Source organism: Felis catus, chromosome B4 (assembly GCF_018350175.1).
Source record: "Felis catus isolate Fca126 chromosome B4, F.catus_Fca126_mat1.0, whole genome shotgun sequence".
In the NCBI taxonomy this organism is placed as follows: domain Eukaryota; kingdom Metazoa; phylum Chordata; class Mammalia; order Carnivora; family Felidae; genus Felis; species Felis catus.
The window spans coordinates 115960013-115986663 of NC_058374.1; the positions used below are offsets into that span (position 1 = coordinate 115960013).

The 26651-nt window shown below is 43.9% G+C and overlaps 1 protein-coding gene across 11 annotated transcripts in view; it reads right to left on the minus strand.

The window, feature by feature from the left end:
* The window catches only part of TMCC3 (transmembrane and coiled-coil domain family 3), a 329016-nt gene that overhangs the window by 87688 nt on the left and 214677 nt on the right, over window positions 1-26651 (minus strand). Inside the window, exon 1 of one of the 11 annotated variants that reach the window (XM_019835344.3) lies at window positions 3342-5389. The exons of the other annotated variants lie outside the window; for them this stretch is intronic. The gene's annotated coding sequence lies outside the window, so the exon portion shown is untranslated. Of the gene's footprint in view, window positions 1-3341; window positions 5390-26651 lie in introns of those variants that run through there. 11 annotated transcript variants of the gene reach the window in all.

Sequence of the window (26651 nt, forward strand, 5' to 3'; positions counted from 1 at the left end):
CGGTCATATCTGGAGCTGGGCTAAACCTATAGAGAAAAACATGAGACGAACAGCAGAGCCACTTATGGAAAGTGAATTAACATTTGCTGAGCGCGTACCAGGAGCCAGGCGCTTTTATGTCACCGTGGGAACGCTGCAGCAGAGGCACTTGGTATCTCTCTCTTACAGATAAGGTACCAAGGCTCAGGGAGCTTAATGGCTTGCTCCAGCTGCGATGCTTGAATAGTGTCTGCCTCCCAAAGCCAAAGCAAATCATTCATTAAACCAACATTTACTTTTGGCCTCACAGGTGCTATGCATTTTGTTAGGCTTCTTGTTCCTTACGAGGGAATCTGCAGGCTGTAAAGCTTGTCTGTAAAGAGGACATGGGAGTCTATGTGTAGTGTTCGGGCTGTACCCATTTATACTCCCCACCCTATCTGACCGGCAGCAGCTAACCCTTGGGAGAATCAGGAGTAAATGCCCCGGCCAATTACATGTGATGACAAGGGGCCGGACGCCTACTACCATCCCTCAAAAGGCTGGCTGCTGACGAAGCCTCCCCACCTTCAGCTCTGCAGTGGGAAGGACCCTGACGCTCCAGGCACCTGTTCTTGTGCAGTTTGAGCAAGGAAGTACAAGCCGCACTATACACACTCACAACTACTCTATCCAACACTGGTTTGGGATGATCGGCTTTGACAAATGACTAGTAAAGAAGGAATAAGGAATGGGGGGGCGCCTGGCTGCCTTAGTAGGAAGAGCACGCAACTCTTGATTTCAGGGTTGTGAGTTCAAGCCCCACGTTGGGAGTAGAGCTTACTTTTCAAGAAGGAATATGTAAAAGTATGGAAGTTAATTTAGAAGTTATATTATTAATTATACCAGCCTTTTCAGCTAGAGATATTTCACTTATTTCCTCATATAATGAATACAACTACTTTGATTAAAAGAAATTTCAAAGGGGCATGCCTGGGAGACTCAGGGGGTTAAGCGGCTGACTTCAGCCCATGTCATGATCTCACAGTTCATGAGTTTGAGCCCCGCGTCCGGCTCTGTGCTGACAGCTTGGAGCCTGGAGCCTGCTTCAGACCCTGTGTCTCCCTCTCTCTCTTCCCCACCCCTCTCAAAAAAAAACATTAAAAATAAAACTTAAAGAAATTTCAAGGGTTGCCTGGGTGGCTCAGTCAGCTGAGCATCCAACTCTTGATTTCGGCTCAGGTCATGGTCTCCGGGTCTTAGGATAGAGCCCCGCATCAGGCGCGGTGCTGTGGAGCCTGCTTAAGATTCTCTCCCTCTGCCCCTCTCCCATTTGCTCTCGCTCTCAAATAAAATTTAAAAAAAAGAAGAAGAAAGAAAAATGAAATTTCAAAGACCAACACCACAGCACAGAGAGACACCACTTCACACCCACCAGAAAGACTATCATCAGAAGACTGGTTGTAAGCGGCACTGGTGAAGACGTGGAGAAGTTGGAGCCCTCGTGCACTGCCCGTGCCATGTAAACCGGAGCGGCTGCTGGGGAAGAACACTCTGGCGGTTCCTCAAAAGGTCAAGCACAGGGGCACCTGGGTGGCTCAGTCGGTTGAGCAGCCGACTTCGGCTCAGGTCACGATCTTGCGGCCCGTGAGTTCGAGCCCCGCGTCGGGCTCTGGGCTGATGGCTCGGAGCCTGGAGCCTGTTTCAGATTCTGTGTCTCCCTCTCTCTGCCCCTCCCCCGTTCATGCTCTGTCTCTCTCTGTCTCAAAAATAAATAAATGTTAAAAAAAAAAAAAATTAAAAAAAAAAAAAAGGTCAAGCACAGAACTACCACGTGAGCCAGCAAATCTACGCCTAGGTAGGTACCCGAGAGATAGGAAAGCATATGCCCATGCAAAAACCTGCACACACACATTTACGGCAACACTGATCCTAAGAGCCCGACACTGGAAACAACCAACCCAAATGTGCACCAGCTGATGAGCGGATAAACAAAATGTATGGTGCAGCCACACGATGGAAGATCATTTCGCAACAGAATGAAACGAAGTGTGGACAGAAGCCACAACACAGACGAACCTTGGAAACTTGATGCCGACAGAAAGAAGGCAGACACAAAAGACCACATGACATCTGATTCCATTTACAGAAAGTGTCCACAACAGGCAAATCCAGAGAAACAGAAAGTAAATTAGGGCTGGCTTGGCCTGGGGGTTTGGGAGGGAGGAAATGGAAAGTGATTGCTAATGGGTAGAGAGTTTGTTTTGGGGGCAATGAAAATGTTTTGAAATTGATTGTGGTGGTGACTGCACAATTCTGCAAATATACTAAAAAACCATTAAGTCTACACTTTTAAATGAGTGAACTGTATGGTACGTGAATTATATCTCAATAAGGCTGTTATTTAAAAGAACAAAAAACAGGAAAAAAAACAACCAGTTTTTTGTCTGTTCTGTTTTTGTTGTCCTATTAAGAAAAGACCGATGCCTGGGTGGCTCAGTCGGTTAAGTGTCTGACTTCAGCTCAGGTCATGTTCTCATGGTTCATGAGTTCAAGCCCCACATCAGGCTCTGTGTTGACAGCTCAGAGCCTGGAGTCTGCTTCAGATTCTGTGTCTCCCTCTCTCTGCTCCTCCCCTGCTTGCTCTCAGACGCTCACGCTCTCAAAAATAAATAAACATTAAAATAGAAAAAAGAAAAGAAAATAGCCCAAATGTCAAGAGCACCTGACAAAGAAAACAGCCCAAACAAGATGGCCTGACCTTGGACAAGCCTCTGGGGATTCTCTGTGCCTTGTTAAGGAAACAAGGCTCACACCTGCACCAGATGCTCTCTTTGAGGTGGAAAAACCACTTGGATGAAAACCTCTCAGTGTTCAAAAACAGGGGAATCAGACCCCATCTGACCCCCCAGGCCAGGACCTATCCTACTCTAGCCCTTGTCTGATTCTTACCTTCACCCCAGGATCCATTCTTCAACCAACTCCTGAGCACCTGCCAGGTACAAGGCTTGATGCTAGACCATTTTCATAACCTCTAGTTCTAAGCCCACAACCCACAGGGGAGAGAAGTATCATTCCGATTCTACAGGCGCAAAACAGACTCAGAAAGATTATGCAGTTGGCCAAGTGGCAGAGAGAGCTTTTGAACTCAGAATCAAAGCCTGGGCTGTTTCTCTTATTCCTACATCAATCAGGGTTTTTCAAACTGGCTCCACAGGCATATTCTTGGAAGTTCCACAGGTTTGCTACAGATGATTTTAAATGATGTATTTATTTAGATGGCAAAGAATATTAGTTTAACTGTATTTGGGGGATCCCAGAGATAACCAGCTGCTAACCAAGTACCACCCTGAGGTTCCAAGACCTTCCAGACTTCCACTCACACTGGGTCCAGGTATTAGTATTTCTTCAGTCAACAGGGAACGTGATGGCTGACTCCAGTTTCCTGGGACCGTACCACAAACTGGGTTACTTAACACAACAGAAACGTATTATCTCTCCGTTCTGGAAGCCTGAAATCAAGGTGCCAGCAAGGCCATGTTCCTTCTGAAGGTGCTGGGATTAAGGCGTCTCTCCCAGGCTTTCCCAGCTTCTTGCAGCCTCATCAGGCATCCCTTGGCCTGTAGACAAATCACACCAATCCTGTCAGTCTTCACATTGTAAGTACTTTCCCTGGGTCTTCACATCATCTTTCTTCTCTGCATGCCTGTCTCCAAATCCCCTCTTTTTGTAAGGACACCAGTCCTACTGGGTTACAGCCCACCCTGATGACCTCATTCGGACTTCACTACTTCTGCAAAGACCCTATTTCCAAGCAAAGTCATACTCTGAGGCATTGGGAGTTAGGGCTTTTCTAAAGGGCAAACTCACTCCTGTGTCTCCTCTCACCACACAATCCTCCAACACCCGCTGGGTGTCCTATAATTCAACTCAGTTCTGACACTACCGACAGACAGCATCAGATCACATAGCTGAAGGGTCTGCAGCCCCTATTTCAGTCACCGATCCTAGTCCAGGTTGTTACCTGTGCTTCTGACCCACCGGCTATAAACTGGAAGTTTCCATGACCCTCTCTCCGGAGTCTATTAATTTGCTAGAGTGGCTCACAGACTCAGGAAAACATTTACTTACTAGACTACCAGCTTATGATCAAAGGATGTATCTCCGGAATAGCCAAATGGAAGATATGCAAAGGTGCACGGAAAGTGTGCAGAGCTTCCATGCCCTCTCTGGGAGCCACTGTCCCTGAATCTCCACGTGGTCATCAACCCAGAAGCTCTCTGAACCACAACCTTCTGGGGTTTTATGGAGGCTTCATTATGAAGGCATTGATAGATTAAACCACCGGCCATTGGCGACTACATCAACCCAGGCCCTCTCCTCTCCTAGGAAGTGGAAGGTGGGACTGAAAATTCTAATCTTCAAATCAAGGTCTCTATTCTATTCTATTCTACCCGCCACCCCCCCAAGCCCTATCCTCAGGGGCTTCCCAAAAGTAACCTAAATAACACAAATTCCAGTGCGGTTGAAAGGGGCTTGTTATATAAATAACAAAAGACACTCATTTCACTTTTATCATTACAATCACTTAGGAAATTCCCAAGGTTTTAGGAGCTTTGTCAGAAATGGAAACAAAGACCAAATATATACCTTTGCCCCTTGAACAACAGGAGTTGGAAGGACCCAGGTCCACTTACGGGTGGGTTTTTTTTATAGTACAGTACTGTATATGTCTTTTCTCCTCATGATTTTCTTAGTAACTTTTTCTTTTCCCTAGCTTACTTTATTGTTAAGAATACAGTATATAATACACATAATCTACAAAATATGTGTTAATCGACTGTTTAGGTTAGTGGTAACCCATCAACAGTAGGGTACTTGTAGTTTTTTTTTGAGCGGGGGCAATTAAAGTTACGCACGGATTTTCCACTGTGTGAATGGGGGTGTCAGTGCCCCCAACCCTTCATTGTTCAAGGGTCAACTACTTGTTATTATAAATTACAATATCACAGACTTCAACATATCTTTTTGAGGGGACACAATTCAACCCATAACCCTGACTTTAAATATAAACGATGCAGCATTTCCCGATGAAGGTCAAAGGGGGTCTCACAGTGAAAGGAGGTGTCATACACAGAATTTTTCTAACAGAGAAGTTAACAGACTGAGCCTTCTCCATATTATAGAACAGGTAACAGAAGCATTCTAAACGCAAAAGAAAACCTGTTCTGTACTGATTTAGATTATCTGTGTATTAAGCTAGTGTTCAATTGTTACTATCTTTGTATTTTATGTGCACTTGAAAATTTTCATGCTAAAATGTTAGGAAAAATTTCCTTAGACCGTTGATGAAACCTGCTAATGAGGTCTTTGTTCTTAAATTTTTTTTTCTTAACGTTTATTTACTTTTGAGACAGAGACAGACAGGGCATGAATGGGGGAGGGTTAGAGAGAGAGGGAGACACAGAATCTGAAACAGGCTCCAGGCTCTGAGCTGTCAGCACAGAGCCGACGCGGGGTTCGAACTCACAGACTGCGGGATTATGACCTGAGCTGAAGTGGATGCTTAAGGGACTGAGCCACCCAGGCAACCCATGAGGTCTTTATTCTTAAAGAACACCTAAGTAAAAACACCAATTAGCATCTCTGAACAAACACTTCTTTATAAGCCAAAAGCAGGGAAAAGATAAATTTCAAAACACAAAGATAAGTGTACCTGTCTTCCTAATTAGACTTATTTAAATAACAAATATGGCCAATGCCTTAACTCATCATTTGAGGTCCTTAAACACTGAACTCCGAAAAAAATAAAGTCCCACCATCTGTTGGAATGTACGAACTCAAATATTACACTAATATCTACAGCGTGGTTTGAGGTGTTGGGGTTTGGAGGCAACGGCCAAGAAAGAATTCTAGAGACAGCTTCGGGGCAAAAGGGTGGTTTTATTAAAACACAGGGGACAGGATCTATGGGCAGAAAGAGTTGCATTATAAGTGTGAGGAGTGATTATATAAGATTTTCTATCCTATGGAGGGGAGGGTGACGGGGTCCCAGAAAATTGTAATTGAATCTATAGGTTTCTGGAAAGTTTGGTTATTGGGAAGATTGCTTTTTTCTCGTAAATCATTAAGACAGTTGCAAACTGAGGTGCTTGGGTGGCTTAGTCAGTTGAATGTCTGGCTTCGGCTCAGGTCACGAGCCCACGGTTCATGGGTTCAAGCCTTTGTCGGGCTCTGGGCTGACAGCTCAGAGCCTAGAGCCTGTTTCAGATTCTGTGTCTCCCTCTCTGCCCCTCCCCACTCACACTGTCTGTCTGTCTCTCTCAATAATAAAAACATTGTAAACAAAACTTTTTGTAATAAATAGAAAAGTTAGTTGCAAACTGATAGAAACACTCAGGTCCCATGTGACTGTGATCTCCAAGAGATAACCACAAGTTTTTCCCTTTCCTTTGTTCTTGGGCAGCCGGGAGCGCCTGAGGAATGTCACACAGATCCCACCTGGGGGGAGGGGAAGGGAGGGGGCTGTTAGCTAGTGCTTTGCCTTCAGCTTGCCTTCTGCTCCCTCATTATCTACGCATGAAATTTTTTTTTTTTTTTTTTGAGAGTGAGTGCACGTGAGTAGTGGTAGGAGAGGGAGAAAGAGAATCTTAAGCAGCCTCCACACTCAGAACGGACCCCAACGGACCCCAACGTGAGGCTCAATCCTACAACCCTGGGATGATATGACCTGAGCAGAAATCAAGAGTGGGACATTCCATCAATTGAGCCACCCAGGTGCGGCTATGTATGAATTCTTAACTCATTCTTTTCTTCCTTGCTTCCTTCCATTTCTCTATCCATCCAAACACCTATTGTGCATTTTGTGCCAAGCACAGGAGCCACAGTCCCTGCCCACTTTCTGGTGGGGAGAGAAACAAGTCAACCACAAGTGACTAGAATATAAAGGCTCACGGCAGACTTGGGCACAGGCAGGGGGGCCGGCCCAGTGGGAGATGAGAAAGGGAGTCTGGGAAGACCCTTTCAGTATGTTATCTCAGAAGCCTTCCACACCCTTCTAAGGAAAGAATTCTCTTTCCTTTTTACATGAGGAAATGATCTAAGATGAGCTCACACAGTGTGTAAGAACTGAAAACCCAAAACCCTGGCCCATCCTCCCAAAGCCCTGGGACCACACTGGCCCTCAGAGCTCTAAGCACACCCTCGGAGGGCGGGGGAAATGCATTTAGAAGACCTGGCCACTCCTCTCCTCACCTCCGCTGCTGCTAGCACCCTCCTCCCAGGCACCGTCACCACTCCCCACCTGCGCCAGCTCATGCCCACCTTTAATCTGGACCCAAGGCAACCTTGGAAAATATAAACTGGCCTCCCGCTACCTCTTAGACCTTGCGTCCTCACTCTGCTCCTGCCACAAAGCCTCTGGGATGTGCCTCGCACACAACAGGCATACAACTGTCTCAGGCAGTCTGTACTTGCTGTTCAGGCTCCCTGGGTGGCTCTTCCCCTTAGACAGCTGCCCAGCTTACTTCCTCAGATCCTCCCTCACTGACCTCTCTGGGAAGAGCTTTCCTTGAGTTTCCTATTTAAAACTGATTCTTTCTAGGAGCCTCCCCAGCCCCCTTTCCTTGGTTTGTCTGTGAACACTTATCACCATTTAACATATTATATGTTTTCCCTGTTCGTCTGGTCCGTCTACCTGGGCTTATCAGAATATTAACTTGACGAGGGTGATTTCTGCTTTAGTTCCTGGGACGCCTGGCACATAGTAGGTGTTCAATACATATTTGTTGACCTAGGCTGAAAACAGGATGGTTACAAGCATGATTCATGCCCGGGCTGCTTATGCATGGGCTCTCCCACACACCACACTCCCGGCTTGGTGAGAGGCAGTAATGAGACAACTGGGCGGTACGGGGTGGGAAGAAGCCAGCCCAAGGTTTGCAAGGAAACTCATTTGTCTTGTTTTGTTTTTAATGTTTATTTTTGAGAGAGCGAGCAAGCGGTAAAGGGACAGAGAGAGAGGAGACAGAGGATCCAAAAGGGGCTCATGCTGACAGCACAGAGCCCAACACGGGGCTCGAACTCACGAACTACAAGATCGTGACCTGAGCTAAAGTCGGAGGCTTAGCCCACTGAGCCACCCAGGCGCCCTGCAAGGGAACTCATTCTTAAACTCGGTGCCACGAAAAGGTGCCTGAGCGGCTCCTTCTCCATGCCACAAGCTGTGGAGATACAGGTACCATCAATCTTGATGCTACTGTCCAAGGAAGCACATTAGAACCGGCGGTCCCACAGCTGTCAATCTCAAGGTGTGGTCCCGGGTGACAGGGACTCAGACAAAGAAATGAGGGGAAGTGGAGAGAGGCCTACATTTTTGCCTTCTCTCAAAGTGCAAATCAACAACAACAAACCAACCTCTGTTAGGGCGCTCGAGAAAGTCCTTGATTTTCCGAGCTGAGCTCTACCTGTTCACAGAAGGGGTATTTTCTTACACTGGCCTTTTGAGCCCTGGGTCTCGGAAAGCTCACCAGAGCTACTAAGAGAAAAGCACAAGGGTTCAGTTCTCCAGAAACTTTTGGACAGCAAAGGGTGGACTCTGAACTTGCCTACATGGCGCCTGGCAGGAGTCAGACAGTCTAAGCAACTAAGCATCTGCTGAGTCTACAGGGTGACGGACGATGAAGCAGCAGCCACAACAGGATCGCCCAGGGTCGAACGGCAAAAGCAGTCCGAGGACGACAAACGGAATACTCTTCCGTGGGGAGGACTGTGTGCCACAGAATGCACTTCTGCCAGATTCCAAACTCATCGTCATTCTACTCCCCTGTGAAAAATCCTGGCTGCGTGCCGCAGACCGAGTGGGGGGCAGGAGAGGAAATGGGAGTGACACATAATAGTAACAGGAGATCCACAAGCACCTGACTTTGTAAGGTTCTATGTAAGGCGCTAGGGTGCCGTTCGGCTCTGAAATTCTACGAAAGAACTAAAGTCGCTGCAAGGCTGATTCTGAGAAGCAAATAAAACCCCACTGAAAAATGGTACTATAATTTCTCAAGTTTGTGTCAGTCTGTTCTCTTTAGTGAGAAAAAAAGGTGACTGGTTTAAGGTTACAAAGGCAACGTTCCACTATAAAAACCTGCTGGTTGCCATGACAATTAATATCTCTGTTCCTCCCTTTCCTGCAGCATCCTTCTTCCATCTGAGTCAAATCAGAGCAGCTCTGTGACGCCCATGATTTAGTGTTTCCTCTGCACAAGGATATCACAGACGTGCATGGACACAAAACACGTACCAAAAGGCTAATCAGAGGTGAACTTAAAAATCTGTCCTCCTCTGCCAATAGTGTCCTACAAACAACTACCAGGGACGTCCCTGCAGCAGGGCATGAGAAGGGAGGGTGGCCCAGAAAGGCTTAACAGCGGACACCCACTCTGTTCTTCGGGGTGGGCTCTGGGTCAGTCCTTCCCAGAAGGGTCCACGTGAGGCCAGGGCTCCCTAGAGCACCATCATTATTCGTCTGCAGGCCGTCCTCCCCAGCCTGCACTCTTTGTGAGCACTGCCCACGTCTGAGTCACCTCAGGGCCTAGAGGAGCACTGGGTACAAAATGGAGCACTCAGGACAAGAAGGGGGCTTTGGGATAAAGCAGATGCACCTCACATTTTATGGTAAGATCTGGAGTTTGAATCTACCCTGCTTCAAACAGGCCCTGTGGGAGAAAAAAGCCAGAGGAGAATTCTAGATCCATGCTCTAGGGTGCGAAGCTTGGGATATCAACAGCGCAGCCCTGGTCCTGGTTTCCACCACTGCAGTCATGAGTCTTGACCGCTGAGCCTTCCCCAGATCCAGGGCAAAACAAAGAGAAAATCAGCAAGTTATGGCCAATAATGTGATTTATCGTCTCGTGATAAAGGTTCTCATCACGTAGCTACATTCAACTGCAAAAATGTTTGCTTTAGAAAAGCTATGAAAATACGGGAAAGCGAGAGGAAAGAAAATAGAGCACCCATCATTTTACTACCCAGAGGTGACCAGTAGTCTGCACTTGGGTGTCTGTCATCACCGTCCCCGCTGATGTGGAAGCAGGTCACCTAATGGTCAGGAACGAAGGCTCTGGAATGCAAACCAAGCTGGGTTCAAGTCCCACACTTCTTGTATGACCCTGCACAAGTCATTTACCTGTTTGGGCTTCCATTCTCCAATCACAGAATGAGGACTGTCATAAGAATTGTTTTAACCCGTGTAAAGCCTGTCATGGTGCTGGCAGAACTTACTTATGCTCGCTCTACTAATATCCTATTTGTACATGCCACTTCATAAACAAAAACGACTGTCTTCTGTGCAAATAGTTTGTAAACCCTTTCAATCGACACAAAAGCACAACCCACTGACATGTCAATACATACACTTCTATAAACTGATGATTTTAATTCTGCAACAAAAGCTTACATGAGACCAGTGGTTCTTCATCTTTTTTACAGGTCACCTGCCACTGACAATCATTCCAAAGAAAGTTGTGGAACTTCTCCCTAAGAAATACGTACAAATATACAAAGACCACAGAGCCTAGGCTAAGACACAGAACAGCGGCCCTGATTTCATGCACGTTTAATTTAATATTCTGAAGTAATGAAACATTCAAAAGGTAACAGGATTACAAATTAATGTACTGTGGAAATGGATGCTCTAAACTTTTCATACTGTGGTAGTGACATGAGAAAAACATAAATTCACTCACATGAGAGGCACAGGATTTAAGTCATTTTTCCTCTCTGTTCATACATGCATACTTCAGTACTCCTAAAAATATACTGATTCTACTTATCACTAAAGGGGAATAAAGCACTAACACAGGCAACATGAAAGAATCTTTTTTTTAAGTTTATTTACTTATTTTTGAAAGAGAGAGCAAGTGAGCACAAGCAGGGGAGGGGCAGAGAGAGGGAAACAGAATCCCAAGCAGGCTCTGTGCTGTCAGTGCACAGCCCGAGGCGAGGCTCGATCCCACATACCTTGAGATCATGACCTAAACTAAAATCAGGAGTCTGATGTTCAACAGACTGAGCCACCCAAGCACCCTGCCATATGAAGGAATCTTAAAAGGATTATCCTTAAGTGAGGGGCGCCTGGGTAGGTCAGTTAAGCGTCTGATTGGCTCAGGTCATAATATCACACTTCATGTGTTCGAGCTCCACAATGGGCTCCACACTGACAGTGCAGAGCCTGTTTGGAATTCTTTCTCTCTCTCTCTCTCCCTCTCTCTCTCTCTCTCTCTCTCTCTCTCTCTCTCTCTCTCTCTGCCCCTCCCCTGCTTGTGCTCTCGCTCTCAAAAGAAAGAAAGAAAGAAAAAAAAAGAAAGCATTATGCTAAGTGAAAGAAGCCACGCTCAGAAAGGCTATATACTGATTCCATTTATAGTGCACTCTGGAAAAGAAAAAAAAAAATCACAAGAATAGAAATCAGACCAATGGCTGCTGGGGCTGGGGACAGCAGAGAAGATGGTCTAAAAGAACAAAAAGGAATTTTCTGGGGTGAGAGAAATATTCTGTATCTTAACTGGATGGTGATTACAAGACTGTGCTTGTCACAATTCACGTAACTGAACACGTAAAGGGGGGATTTACTGTATGTAAATAATATCTCAAAAAATAAGACATTGACACATTAATTTTTCTAGACATTAACAAGAAAGGCTAAATTCTTGACAACGTCTGAAAAACTGCCTACCAGCAAATTCAAAATAACTTTATATTTCCTTTCAGGCAAAGTTAAAATGCACACAAACTGGAAACAAATACTACTTAACACCTACACAAAATCTAGCATCATTATGAAAATTTCCTGTGAGAGATATTAAAACGGGGCTTTAACAAATCACTCTTATAAGTACAAGTGCTTGACAAAGCTACTTAAGAACAGATGGTAAAGTTGAAGATATTCTTTTTCCTCTGCCCCAGTACTGTCACTTCTAGGCAGCTTCCCCAGAGAGACTCTCCCACAGTATACAGACCTCTGAATCAAGCTACCTGTCCACCATGAGGAGAATGGCTATACACACTTTGGTTTATTCATATACTGAAATAATGTACAGCAGTTAAAAAAAAAAAAAGGGAATGAAGCAGGATAAATTTTAAAAACACCATGCTGGGGGGAGCCTGGCTGGCTCAGTCAGAAGAACATGCAACTCTTGATCTTGGGGTGGTGAGTTCGAGTCCCACCATGGGTATAAAGATTACTTAAGTAGAACTTCAAAAAAAAAAAAAAAAAGGCTAACCCCCCCACAAAAAAAAAAATAAAAATAGGAAGTGAAAATAAAATAGCAAGTTACAAAAGAGATGTCATGTGTATAAATATTTAATACAAGAAACAATATTACATATTGCTTATGGGTTCATTCAATGCATAAAAGTTTGCAAAGGAATGAAGCACAACAGTGTCAGGTTATGGAGACCGCTGAGGACACTGGAAGGGAGAACCGTATCTGGGGCCATTTATTTCTTAACAAGTGGCAGCAATTGGATGCAAACATGGCAAAATGTTACCATCTGTTAAATCTAGGACACAGGTAGAGGGGCATCATATTTTTAAAATTGTTTCATGTCTGACTCATTTACTAATTAAAAATATATCTGTCTACTATATAACCAGAACTATGTGGTTAATGATTTGATACGGGTTTTCCTCATGCTCAGAACATCCTCCCCTGTGTGGATCTGGTTTACTTTTTAAATATGGCATAAGCTGAGGTTTCTGATGGGCCATTTCATTACCTTATAACCTGAGAATCTGATGTCACTGCATTTACTTCCAGAGAACATACCCAAGCAAGCATAAACTTAAGAAAATGAAAATCCACCAAGAATTTAATAAGCTAGCTGCCCCAGACAAACATCCAGGCTCATTTTAGGCTAATGGGTAAATAAACTAAGGAACAAATATTTTATTTCAGTTTTTTTAATGTTTATTTATTTTGAGAGAGACAGCATGAGCAGGGGAAGGTCAGAAAAAGGAGGAGATAAAGAATCCAAAGCAGGCCCTGCACTGTCAGCATGGAGCCCAACATAGGACTTTATCTTAAAAACCTTGAGATCATGACCTGAGCCGCAATCAAGGACTGGCCACTTAACCGACTGAGCCATCCAGGCTCCCTGGAACAAATATTTTAAAGAATTATTTACTAACAAAGAAACTGTGATTTCTGAAATGTCCAAAGTATCAGAAAAAATAATCTCTGTAGATGGATTTAGAGTCTCTTCCAACAATATGTGTATTATTTAGCAAATCTCTTACCGTTAAAATTACCCCGAATGTACAACAAATTACTTCAAAACGGAAGGTTGAGAAGGTATCAACATTTAAAGATAGCCACGTAAAACAAAACCATTTCATTCATTTCCTATTTGCCCAAAGAAATAAAAGCTCCCAACAACGTCTGCTGGAGTGGGGCTCAGTTTGCAAAACTGTCTTCAAACAACAACAAGGCTGAAGAACTCTCATTTTGACTCTAAGACTTCCTTTAAAAATAAGATCTTATGGGGCACCTGTGTGGCTCAGTCCGTTAAGCCTCTGACGCTCAATTTTGGCTCAGGTCATGATCTCACAGTTCATGGGTTCAAGCCCTGAAATTAGGCTCTGTGCTAACAGCGTGTGTGTGCACACGCTCTCTCTCAAAATAAATAAAAATAAACTTAAAAAAAAAAATCTTAGGGGCACCTGGTTGGCTCAGTCGATAGAGCATGTGGCTCTTGATCTCAGGGTTGTGAGTTCAAGCCCCATGTTGAGTGAAGAGTTTATTAATAAACAAAAAATAATCTTTTATTTAAAATTTTTAATGTTTATTTATTCTTGAGAGACAGAGAGACAGAGCATGACCAAGGGAGGGGCAGAGAAGGAGACACAGAATCTAAAGCAGGCTCCAGGCTCTGAGCTGTCAGCACAGGGCTCGATGTGGGGCTCAAACCCACAAACCATGAGATTATGACCTGAGCTGAAGTCGGATGCTTCACCGTCCGTCTGAGCCACCCAAGTGCTCCAAACAAACAAAAAAAATTTAATAAAATAAAAATAAAAATGAGAGCTTAATTTGAGCCCTCAGTAGATAAAAACTTTCTTGCCATCAGATCACTGTTAGTCAAATTTCTCAATGGTAGGATTTAATGTGCTCCCACTCACCAAATAACAGAGCATTTCTGAGGGCTGAAAACAGACCAAGATTGGGTAGAAGAGCCTTTGGGGCTTCAAGGTGGTCACAGGACATAAATGAATGAAAGAAGACTCTTGCTTCAGGGCACCTAAGTGGCTCAGTCGTTTATGTGTCCAATTTCGGTTGGGGTCATGATCTCATGGTTCATGAGTTCGGGCCCTGCATCAGGCTCACTGCTGTGAGCGCAGAGCCTGCTTTGGACCCTCTGTTCCCCTCTCTCTGCCCCTCCCCTGCTCGCTCGCTCTCAAAAATAAACAAACATTAAAAAAAAGAAGAAGAAGATTACCCAACAGATGCCAATTCAGTGAGTAGCTCTAAATTGCTCAGTATAGGAGGTAAACTTTGGCTGGCTTCATACAACAAATATTACTTGGTAATTGCTTAAAGTCAGGAGGCTTTTATAAACATGATGCCTTTCTCAAATGAAAGCACACACGATGAAGGCATATTCATTCCACCATTAATATGCTCTTGGGTCAGGTTATGAAATGGTAAGTGTTAGTTTCTGGACACACACAACAGTTTTAACCTCCTTCCGTGTCATATGTGAAGATGACAAGGCAGGTGAACCTCTCAATAATTAACATACATGCACAAAACAACCCCTAAATACCTAGTGATATTTAGCAAGCCACAGGGGTAACTTACAAACAAGGACACTCAAGCCAAATAAAGGAACAGCTTGGGGCACCTGGGTGGCTCAGCTGGTTAAGCGTCCAACTCTTGGTTTCAGCTCAGGTCATGATCTCGAGGTCCACGATGACAGCACAGAGCCTGCTTGTGATTCTCTGACTCCATCTCTCTCTCTGCCCCTCCCCCGCTCATTCTCTCAAAACAATAAACTTGGGGCGTCTGGGTGGCTCAGGTCATGATCTCCCGGTTCATGAGTTCGAGCCCACATCGGGCTCCACATTGATGGCATGAAGCGTGCTTGGGATTCTCTCTCTCTCTCTCTCTCTCTCTCTGCCCTTTCCACACACACTCTCTTTCTCTCAAAATAAATAAATAACCTTAAATAAACAAATAAACTTTTTAAAAAGCTGGGTACAAACTCTTCTTAAATTCATTATCCTAACATGAGTGACAAATGAACTTAAATGTCCTAGTACGAGGATAGCACGAGGGCACCCGTGTTTACAAAGAGGAAGGCAGGCCTGAAAGAGGCCTGCTGCCCCACAGAGCACGAAGTTGGGCCGAGTCCCTGCCATTCCATCTCTCCAGCTGGGATGGTCAGCTACAGGTGAGGAGGGCAGCGAAGCCGGTGTAGGAAGCAACAATACACATTCTTCATACTGTAACAGTATGGAGTGGAAGGTCAGGATTCTACAGTAAATAGAACCTGTTGAGAGGCATTATCTAGTTCGAGAGAGAAAGCCGAAAGCAAATGTTTTAAAAAAAACAACAAACTTCACCATCTCTTCCCCTCCACCTTTTGGTCTTTCCTTACTACAAATGGCACTAGAATCATGTCTGTTTGAAAGTTTCTTAAATGAATGAGCCAGAGTTTTCAAAATGCTCATTTCCAATCCTGGTTTGAGCAGGGAAGGGGATATCAATCCAGAAAAAATGTACCAAAATTATAAAGTTTGATTCACTAGTCTTTTTAAAAAAGTTTTAAAACCCAGAGAAAAAGTAGAAATTTTTAAAAATAAAACTACAGACGTGGACAGCAGTATATTTTAAAGGCAGGTAACTATGCAAAAAAATGATAGAGGAATAACTGTCACTTATGTATAGACTTGTTAAAGGGAAAACAAATTCTAAATGGGCCAAAGATCGGGGCACCTGGCTGACGCAGCACAGCATGCAACCTTTGATGGTGAGGTCATGAGTTCAAGCCTCATGTTGGGGACAGAGTTTACTTAAATTGTAAAAAATTGGCTAAAGACAAAATTTATAAAAATAATCATAAATAAAATGTCTTAGAAGAACACGGTGTTTGGGTTTTTAAAAGAATCTTAAAGGCCACTGTAAGAATGATACAAATCCTACAAGCCCTCAAATTTTTATATTTCTTTATGGCAAGGTCTGGTTAATATTCATTGTTTGCTACATGCTAGGCTCTATGCTCAGCACACACACAATATATTGTTGAAACAGTGTAGTAGGTAGAATCCTAAGATGGTCCCCAAGATTCCCACCTGCTGGTATCCATAACCTATAGGATACCCTTCCCTTGTGTGTGAGCAAGACTTGTGACTACGAGGAGGCTTCACTCCCAAGATTAGGTTACATTATACAGCAAACATGAAAATATTTTGCAGATATAATTAAGGTTCCTAATCAGCTGACTTTGGTAAATCAAAAGGTGGATTATCTGGGTATACTTGGCCTAATCAGGTAAACCCTTTAAGAGAGGGTCTAGAGGAAGAGACAAAATGCAAGAGAGTTGTTCCATTGGTCTTGAAAAAACAAACCACCACATTATGAGAGGGCCAAGTGCCAGGGACGAGGGGGCAGCTTCTGGGGCTGAGGGCCACAGTCTTATAGCTGCAAGGATGTTAATTCAGTAAATAACCAGTGAGACTACGGACTAGACTGCAGTCCTGGCTGACACCTTGATTTTAGCCTGATGGAAGTCTGAGCAGTGGATGCATACAGCAAACACTGAATAAATATGAACCAGACCTTATCATGAACAACGTGGAGGATGCGGATAGGCTGCACCTGCCTTCCTGGTCCACGGAAACTGTGACATGGTCATAGGTTTTTAGGTTGCTAATCTATAGTAATCTGTTACACAATAGTAGAAAATAGAGTCAGGAATGACAAACTGGAGAAGATATGTGGACAAAACAACTTATTTAAGGAGTAAAAAAAACTTCTGCAGAACAATTTAAAAGATTAATAACCCAGTAGATAAATGGCCAGAATTTATTAACAGTTCACAGCCCAATGATGAAATATGTGAAAATATGATCAACCTTTTGTAGTAAGTTACATAAGATGTAGCCACTGGGAGAATCTGGGGGAGGGATACATCCCTATACTATTTTTTGCAAATTCCTGGGGGTCTCTCATTATTCCAAAATAAAAAATGTTTAAATATGACCAACCTAATTTTATCAGGAAAAATATAAATTAAAACGAGCTACCAGTTTTCATGCAGCAGACGGTCGGGATCAAAACATTTTAGAATACACTGTGTCAGAAAGTTTTGAGTTGAGGCATGCTCATACACTGAAGGGTATACAAACTCTTATCAGTTCCATTCACTGCTGCCTAGCTCCTAGCGTGTGACAAAGGAGGTACAGTGTTCAATTCGGCAGTATCAAAATTTAAAATACATATACTCTGGGGGGCCTGGGGGGCTCATTCGGTTAAGCATCCAACTTCAGCTCGGGTCATGATCTCAGTTTGTGGGTTCGAGCCCCGCGTTGGGCTCTGTGCTGACAGCTCAGAGTCTGGAACTTGCTGCGGATTCTGTGTCTCCCTCTCTGCACCTCCCCTACTCATGCTCTGTCTCTCTCTCTCTCTCTCTCTCTCTCTCTCTCAAAAATAAACATTAAAAAAAAATTTTTTTTAAATACATACACTCTTTGCTGAGCAATTCCACTTTTAACAATTTAGCCTATGGGCACCTGGGTGGCTCAGTCGGTTAAGTGTCTGACTCTTGATCTCGGCTCAAGTCATGATCTCACAGTTTGTGAGTTCAAGCCCTATGTCAGGCTCTGTGCTGACAGCTCAGAGCCTGGAATCTGTGTCTCCCTCTTTCTCTGCCCCTCCACCACTCACACTCTGTCTCTCTCAAAAAAAAACCAAACATTAAAAAAAAAAAATTGTTCTAAAGAAAAAAGAATTTAGCTTAACTAATATATTCTTCACATGTGCACAAGGAGCATGTCCAAGGACAGGCAAGGTAGTCTGGAAGCAATGTACGTGTCCTTCAACAAGGTAGTCATATTAAATAGATTATGGAATACCCATAAACTGGAATCCTGTCAGCAATTAAAATAAGGTAGATTGACCTGCACTGATCTGGCTCAAGAGTAGAGTATCTTTTCCAGCTTCTCAAGTCCCATAGTGCAATTCTGCAACATACCCACATTCACGCATTCATTCCATCAGTATTTACAAAGCCCCAACCGCGTACCGAGATCCATGTGTAGATAAAAAGAACACGACCATCCCATGTGAAAGGATGGAGCAGGTGTCCACAGGCACAGAGGGGAGCCATGGGAGTCCACAAAGAAGGATGCCAGAGTTCCAAGGGCTGAGAGCGGAAGAAAGACAAAGATCAGATGAGAGACTCTGGGTGGCAGGGGAAGAACCTGGCATTCTGTCCTCTTGAAGGATTTAAAGGAAGGATTCACAAGACACCTTGCAAAGCATACGTTGACGGTTTCAAAACCAAACAAAACCAAAAGGAGTGGTCCAGTTCTGAAGAAGTTATAATCTAGAGACCATCTCTGATGTCAACAGAGGTGTCTTAGAGTATCTCAACTTGAGCGCCTGAGGTAAGCTGAGTCACTCGGGCACACCTGTTCAGCTCGTGCCTGAAGATGTGCTAATTCCTATAAAACAGGAGGACTGCGTGAAGTCCTCTTCAACCATGCCATCTTGTGGGGTGGATTCAAAGGAGACACTTCAGACACTGTCCTCATCGGGAGAAATATTTACAAGTGGCCCTCTCAAGCGTCTGCACCTGCTTCACTCCACCATGTTCCCTGACTAGCTCTGCGCCCAACAGTGAAGAACTGAATCAAAGCAGCAAACTATCAAGCTCCGTTTCTTCAATCTTCCTCTCAGCCTTCTGTGCTTATGGTTGAAGCTTTCAAGCACTATGCCTGATGCCAATACGCAGCCCGAACAGCTCTTACTGAATGGGCCTCATATTTTCAGATAAATTAAAACCTATGCCAACTAGAGAGTCAGTCTCAAATACAGGCCACCTGTTCCAATTAGTGAGATTAAAATAGTACACCACTGACTATCTGAGATCGAGTTCCACGCCTTCTGGATGATCACAGTATCTTGACAAAGACAGAAAAAAAGGGACTTTTGGCCCCAACACAGTTGCACGCACTGGAGTAAATATGCTGAGGTGCTAAAGCAGAGCTTTCACTGAGGGCTTACTTTATTTTTGGACAAGCACTTGTATCAAAATTCCCATGGAAGGCTGCAGCTCAAGGCACCATTTAATTTCCTTACAACAAGCCTACATACACATCTTAATTAAATTCAAGTTTACTTCAGAAAAACAGAGAGCTTAAATTTCATTTCCACCCACTTTCTGTCCTTGCCTGAAATTCCCAGAGTCCTTATTTTCTGACATTCCACTCTTTAGCCTAAGGCCTTCTGTGGCCCCTCAGTTTCTCTCAGGTCGTCAGAAGATGAGACATCTGGCTTGGAACAGGTACGTCTTTCATTTTTCCAACCTCTTCCAAGTATTCCCACCCAGACAAGGCTGCCTTCAAATCACTAGAGTGGGTTTCTGTTCACCTCCAAACACTCAAATTTTCACCAGCCATGAAAAAATATTTCTAAGCATCTTCTAAGTCGTGGGTCTAAAAGAAGTATTTCTAAAAGAATGAGAAGAGATGATACATTAAGACCAGTGTTTTCCAAAAGGATTCTGAACTATTTTAGGTGGCATGAAAAGAAAGCAGTAACACAGAATCACAGTGAGCCAGTAACTTCCTTGAAAACAACCCTCAAGGCCATGCAGGTGATTCATCCAGGAGAAAGTCTCTGTTCAGTGCTAACAGCGCTCTAGGAAAGCTCCAGCATTTGCTAATATTCTTCATCTCAAACTGCAGGCCTTGGGGGCTCAGACAATATTTAGCTAAAATAGGAACACTGATACTTTAAAAATAAAAAAGTCCGAAGGAGTGAATGGATATGGAAATATTAAGTAAATAATAGTACAGGTGGTACAAAGCTCTGTGTAGGTGTGGGAATGACTGAGGTTTGGGGAACTCTGTGGCAGACAACGAGTGACTCAATGTCAGAACAATAAACGCCGCGAGGGGTTTCCTAACACCACTTCTCCTGGTTGTTCACACGCCTGGTAAGTGGAGGGCGGACATTCAGGTTTGACTCCATAGTCCATCTTAACCCTTCACTCATCTTCCAATCCTGAAGTAAACTAAGAGAGTGATGCCGGGGATCAAGAGGAAACAGTGGTTGAGAAAACCTAAGAAGTAAACCACTGGATGTGGGGGGTAAGGGGAGGGGCTGAGGGAGCTCCCAAACATCGGGTTTGGGAATACACTGCACAGGGAAAGTATTATCCAGGTGGGGGGACTTGGGAGAATGAATGAAGTCAGACACGTAGACTTTGAGGTGCCTGTGGAACATCCAAGTGGTAACGTCTTCTATTATGTGAAGCCACACCTTACTTCCTGGCCGTGGAAGGCAGAATTCACATAGTTTCCCTTGGGGGAGGCGCTTCTCTGAGGACGGGCAATGTGCCCGACCGACTCTACCCCTGTCTTCCTCCCAGTGTGGGGGCAGATGATTGTTTCTTTGGCTAAGAACCAGATGATGTTTCTAGTTTGTTTAGGGGCTATGTTGCATGAAAATTACGTATGCTAAAAACACCTGGTGCTGGAAGATGCCCTCAATTAGAGTCTCACAGGAACAGAAAGCTTCAGAGGTCTGCATTCTAAGTTAAATGTATATAATGTGCTCCGTGACTTACACATCTGGCACATGTGTTTTCCCCAATATCCTATCCCAACAGTGGAAGGTAAAGACAAAGATGAATTCATTTTGCAAAACTTCACTTTTGGGGTGGATGGAGGGGAAACGACAATAAAATCAGAAAAGGTAATTTTTAAAAGTAGCGAAACATCTAGTGCAGCTACATAGTCTGATGTATGAAATGTCACACCCTCCTCACCCTAGTCCCACCAAAAATTTCCAGGGGCGCCTAGGTGTCTAAGTTGGTTAAGCACCGGACTGTGGCTCAGGTCATGACGTCACGGTTCATGAGTTCGAGCCCCGTATCAGGCTCTGTGTTCAGAGCCTGGAGCCTGCTTTGGATTCTGTGTCTCCCTTTCTCTCTGCCCCTCCCCCACTTGCTCTCACACTCTCAAAAATAAATATTTTTAAAAAATGTTTTCATAAAAAAAATCTACAAGTTCATGAAGATGATGGCCTAACACTAAGTCATCCAAATTCACTTTTTTTCCACCTAGAAAACTCACAAAAGGTAAAATCTGTTCACCAATTAAATCTCTACTGAAAATAATTCCAAATTTCTCCATCTACTTAAATTCCAAGATATTTATCCCATATAACTTAGCAATTAGCTTGGCATCTAAAAATATTTAAAGCAGTTTTCTATTAAGGAATTCTCTTAAGACAGAGACTGGTATAACGGTTAGCCCTAGTCAGCCAGCGTTAGTTGCGCGGTTTGACTGGTTACAGTCTGGCTGCTGTAACTTTTCTACTCCCACAAAGGGAAAGCTCTGCAGTTCATGACTAAATCCCCTTCCAGTTCTAACAGGTTAAAACCTTTGGGTCTACTTTCCAATACTCTGCCTCACATAGTGAGAAGCATATGCCATCGGTCCAGAGAAGCTAAAGTTCTACCGGGAGATCTGCAGAGGCCAGATTGTGACCAGACTGTCACAAGAAGAACCGCCCTTGTTATATCCTTCAATTGCTCACGTTCTAGAGACCAAACACCAGGCTAGAAGATGGTTCTTTACTGATAATCATTTTAAATTTTTTTAGGTTTGTTTGTTTATTCACTTATTTATTGAGAGAGAGAGAGAGAGAGAGAGATAGCACAAGTGGGGTGGGGGCAGAGACACAGGGAGAGAGAGAATTCCAAGCAGGTCCGGCACTGTCCGCGCAGAGGCTGACATGGGGCTCAAACTCATGAACCATGAAAGTATGACCTGAGCCAGAGTCAGACCCCTGACTGAGCCACCCACGCGCCCCTTTTTCCTGATGTTGTTAAATCATGAGCTTATTTAACAGCCTTTAAGACTTCTCCAAAATAGTGGCAAAAATCTTGTACTGGAAGCATCATAAAAAGTTCATAAATTATCACTCTACACCATTCATTCAACAAAAGTTTACCAGGCACATAAGACTATATACACCAAAGACTGGCAAAGTGCTGTGTCATAAGAATCCCAAACACAATTTGGCTAGGCACCCTGCAGAAGTTGAACACAACCGTCTTCACAAGGACCGGACAGGTTTACTGAGACTGAGCTGCTTTCCAGTATTCATCTGAGACAGAAGACGGGAAGTGGTTAAAATGCAAGTTCTGCAATTAGATCTGGATTCACCAAATCTTAGCTCTACCATTTCCAAACTGCCACGAGACTCTGGACAGATCATTTAAACTGCCCAGGCCTCAACTTCTTCACCTGTAAAATGGGACTATAAATAAGCTTTGTGAGGATTAAGGAGACAGTGCATTCGAAGTGCTTAACACTGTGGCTGGTATACAGTAAGGAATTGGCACATGCTGGCTGTTAACATTGTTCCTGCACTTTTCATTTATGTTTTTTGCCTCCTTACAGAGGAATAATCAACAAATACACCTTTTTCCTTCGGTAGCACCCCCCTTTCCCCAATCCAATGGAAGCAGTTGGATCACGCACAGATCATATATCCTGATGTTCCTTTTCCAAGGAATGTAAAGTCCTCATTCTGATTCACAGTAGAGTGATTCATGGTTCTCTTCCTTCTCTCTCACCAACCCCCTCCACTAACAACTTAAAAATGCAATAAGGAAACAGCAGGGCTGAACGCTGCAGCCTGTCCTAAGTCAAGACATGGGCAATTTCCATCCAGAAAGATCAGGTTGGTTTCTGACCTTAAGAGCAGCCCTGGAAATTCAGGCAGTGGCTCTGAAGCAAACACATCTTGCCATCCAACTTGGGAGCAGCTGTCTCGGTATTCGACAGCGGATGTGACAAGCGGGTGTGCTGGTGGCTGGCAGTTTGCTCTCCTCTGAAGGGAGAACTGGTGAGCCAGCAGCACAGCCCAGCTCGAAATACACACCCCACATCAACCTATCCGTCCTGAATTTCAGACAAATCGGACTTGAGGCACTCATCATTATTCGCTGTGCTTGTAATGAACTCTTCGGAGTATAACGCATCACTGATTAAAGGTGGACTCACAAACTACTCAGTTTACCCCTTCGCCAGGTCAGGGCCCCCCCCCCCCCCGAGATGGAAGTCTGTTCCCACTCACTTTTGTTCCTGCCCAGGAAGTAAGCATGCGATCATCAACTTATTACATCATTGCCCAACCACTTCCACTCTGAGAAGGGCTAGGACAGCCTCTTCTTGAATGCTTTTGGCCATTACTCATCAGGCAACTCAGGATGTATTTCCAAACCACAGAACACTTACACAGGTACTACAGGTAGTCACCGTGCCCAACACAGGTTTTATTTCAGATGTTAGAGACTCCTATACTTACTATCATTTCCTCCTGTAAAATAGGAGGGTATTTCCTGGGGCCGCTAGTCTAAATAAAATACAATCACAAAACAAAATACAATTAAGCTTCCAGAGAGAGGCTGTTTCATTCACCATTATATTCCTGATGCCTAGAATAGCAGCTAGCATATAAAAGGTGCTCAGCAAGCGTCTGTAGAATGAATGAAAGCTCTTGTTCCCAAAGTGCCAGTGTCTACAGTTTATAAACATAGCGACAAATATGTAAACAATGTGATAAGGAACGTGTATCACGGAGGAGGAACAAAACTCTAAAAATGCAACAATCTATTCTATTCACCAAATTAGCAGTTTTCCCATTTTGAAGCTTATGATCACTTCTCATACAGTAATAACAAAAATGGCTACCATCTAAGGGCGCCTGGGTGGTTCAGTTAAGCATCTGACTCTTGATTTTGGCTCAGGTCACGATCACACGGTGGTGAGATCAAGCTCCGTGACGGGTTCCACACTGAGCACAGAGCCTGCTTGGGATATTCTCTCTCTCTCATTCTCTCTCTCTCTCTCCCTCTCTCCCTCTCTCTCTCTCTCTCTCTGTCCCTCTCCAGCTCAGGCTCTTTCTCTCTCAAGAAAACAAACAAAAAAACACAAAACAAAACAAAAAAAACATCAAAAATAGCTACCATCTACTGGGTTCTTTCTGGGTACCAGACATTTTATAGATGTTACTGCATTTATTCCTCGTAACACCCCTAGGGTGTAGAAGAGGAAACTAAGAGAATGATTATAGGGTACATGGCATCACTAGTGCAAGACCTGCCTTCTGGGGGGTAGCCTAAGGAAAGCAGTTCTGTGGGCAGAAGACTCTGGCCCTTGGGGGCAGGATGGAATAGGGGCTGATGAAATCAAAGAGCAATGAGGAAGCGAATACACCATTCTCTCTTCCAGAGGTCGTAAGTGGCTAAACGAAGGTGGGAGGTGACTGGGGACATTGGAGAAAGGAACCAATTCCAGAGAAATGTCAAAGAAAGGCCCAGTGGGACGGCTGACAGATTAGAGATGGACAGAAGGTAAGTACTCAGGATGACGAGCGATTCTGTTAGTCATTTCTTTCCTTCTTTCCTCTTTTTTTTTTTTTTTTAACAAATGCTCTCTTACTGAAGACTCATGATGCACTCACTCCCTGAAGTAGGGACTATTATCACCTCTGTTACAGATGGGGAACTGGAGACTCAGAGAGGTTAGACCTTGCCCCAGTGGTCACTCAGTTGGGAAATGTGAAGAGCCGGGATATGATCCAGGTCACAAGACTGGAGATTCCTAGCTGCTGACCACTATCCACAAGTGGCTCAAAGTGGCATTTTATAACATCTAAAGTTAGAACAAAAATTTGATTCACACATAATTAATAAAAACCAGTTAATCTAGAGCAAAGCAGACTGACTGTGTTCTTAAAATGATGACAGGCTTTAACTATCTAGGGCACAAAAAAAGGTAGGATTCTAATTATGCATGCTTTCTTTTAAAGTAGGGGGATATTTTGTGTGTTAACATGCATCATTTCTGAGTTTTACACAGATTAAGCTTAAAACTGTGAATGATCCTGACTTGTCAGCTTAGAGATAATCATGGAATTCATTAGTTATATTACATTTTCAGTGCGGGCGGGGGGGAGGGGGGTAAGATATCTAGGTTAATCCACCTGGCTGTAAAAATAGATTTCTGCAATGTTGAAATAGTACACTGCCTCATTATTATTCTAGTCTCAAAGGCTTAACCAAGCTCACCCAGAGAGATGTGTATGTTTCCTGTTATCTCAACACGGTGTTAGTTTTGAACTGAAAAAATGACCATTCAGTAACCAAGAACTTGATCTCTTAGAGCCTTCCTGGGAGGAAACTGCCTGTCTCTGAAAGGCTAATCAACTCCTCACATGCACCTCCAGTTCTCCTCATAGTATTTTTAAGTGAGCTAATTTACCAAGAGTCCACAAAAAGGTTCTCATAAAATCCTGGACTGGATAGTTTATTGCCAAGGGGAAGGTGACATCAAGAAATTAAACCCTAATACTGCCAGATGTTCTCCTTCTGCCTCACATGTTTTCTGAGTGTAAAGAAAATACGTCTTTATTGTTAACTCGAAATGAGTTCCACAAAACAGGAGCTAGAATCGTCTGATGGGATAAAGACCTTCCACACAGAAAACTGCTGGTACTTTCCCTTCATCACAGCAGGCTGACTGCAGCCTTAAGGACAGGCTCAAAATTACATCAGCCTCACCTGAGAAAAGTTAGAGGTGTTTACAAAATTTCCTCCCGGTCTATTCCTTGCCACCTCAACAGCAAAACCCTAAAAGTAGACAGTCAAAAAGTTTACACAGGGATCGCAGCATCACTGCAACACAATGTGTCGTCACTGTCTACTAGAGTTCTAGTCCTCCTTGGTCTGAGTTCCTCTAGTCCTCACTAGACTTCCTTTGCCCAATGAGCTAATTCAGCATACTTAGTACATAGAATGTCTAACTCAGGTTTAATACACAATCTATTTTAAAGAGCAGGTGTCGGGGCATCTGGGTGGCTCAGCTGGTTGAACACTGGCTCTTGATTTCGGCTCAGGTCATGATCTGGCCGTTGGTGACACCGAGCCCCGTGTCGGGGCATGGCAGAGCCTGCTTGGGATTCTCGCTCTCCCTCAGTCTCTTCCCCTCCCCCGCAACCCTCTGAATAAATAAATAAACTTCAAAAAAATAAAAACAAAAAATCAGGGGTCCCATGCTAACAAAACAATGTAGTAACTATAACATCACCTGTAGAATTTTCAAGAAAAGAAGAAACCCCTTTCGCATAAGGTTGTGGTACTTTAACAGAAAAGGGGTGTGTGGAAATGGAACACGGGCAGAAACAGCGGAGACAAACTAAGTCTGCAGTTAAGTTACATGTTTGCTTTGGCACTTTCCATCTAGGTAGCTCAGGTGGGAACTCTATCAGCACCATTTCACGGAATACGAAGAGCGGTTTTGCAAAGGTTCAGTTTTGCCAAATCGCTTAAATGAGCTCACAATGAGCCACCCATCCCTCAAAGATTACTAATCTTGTTGTTTACACAAAGATTATCACAGT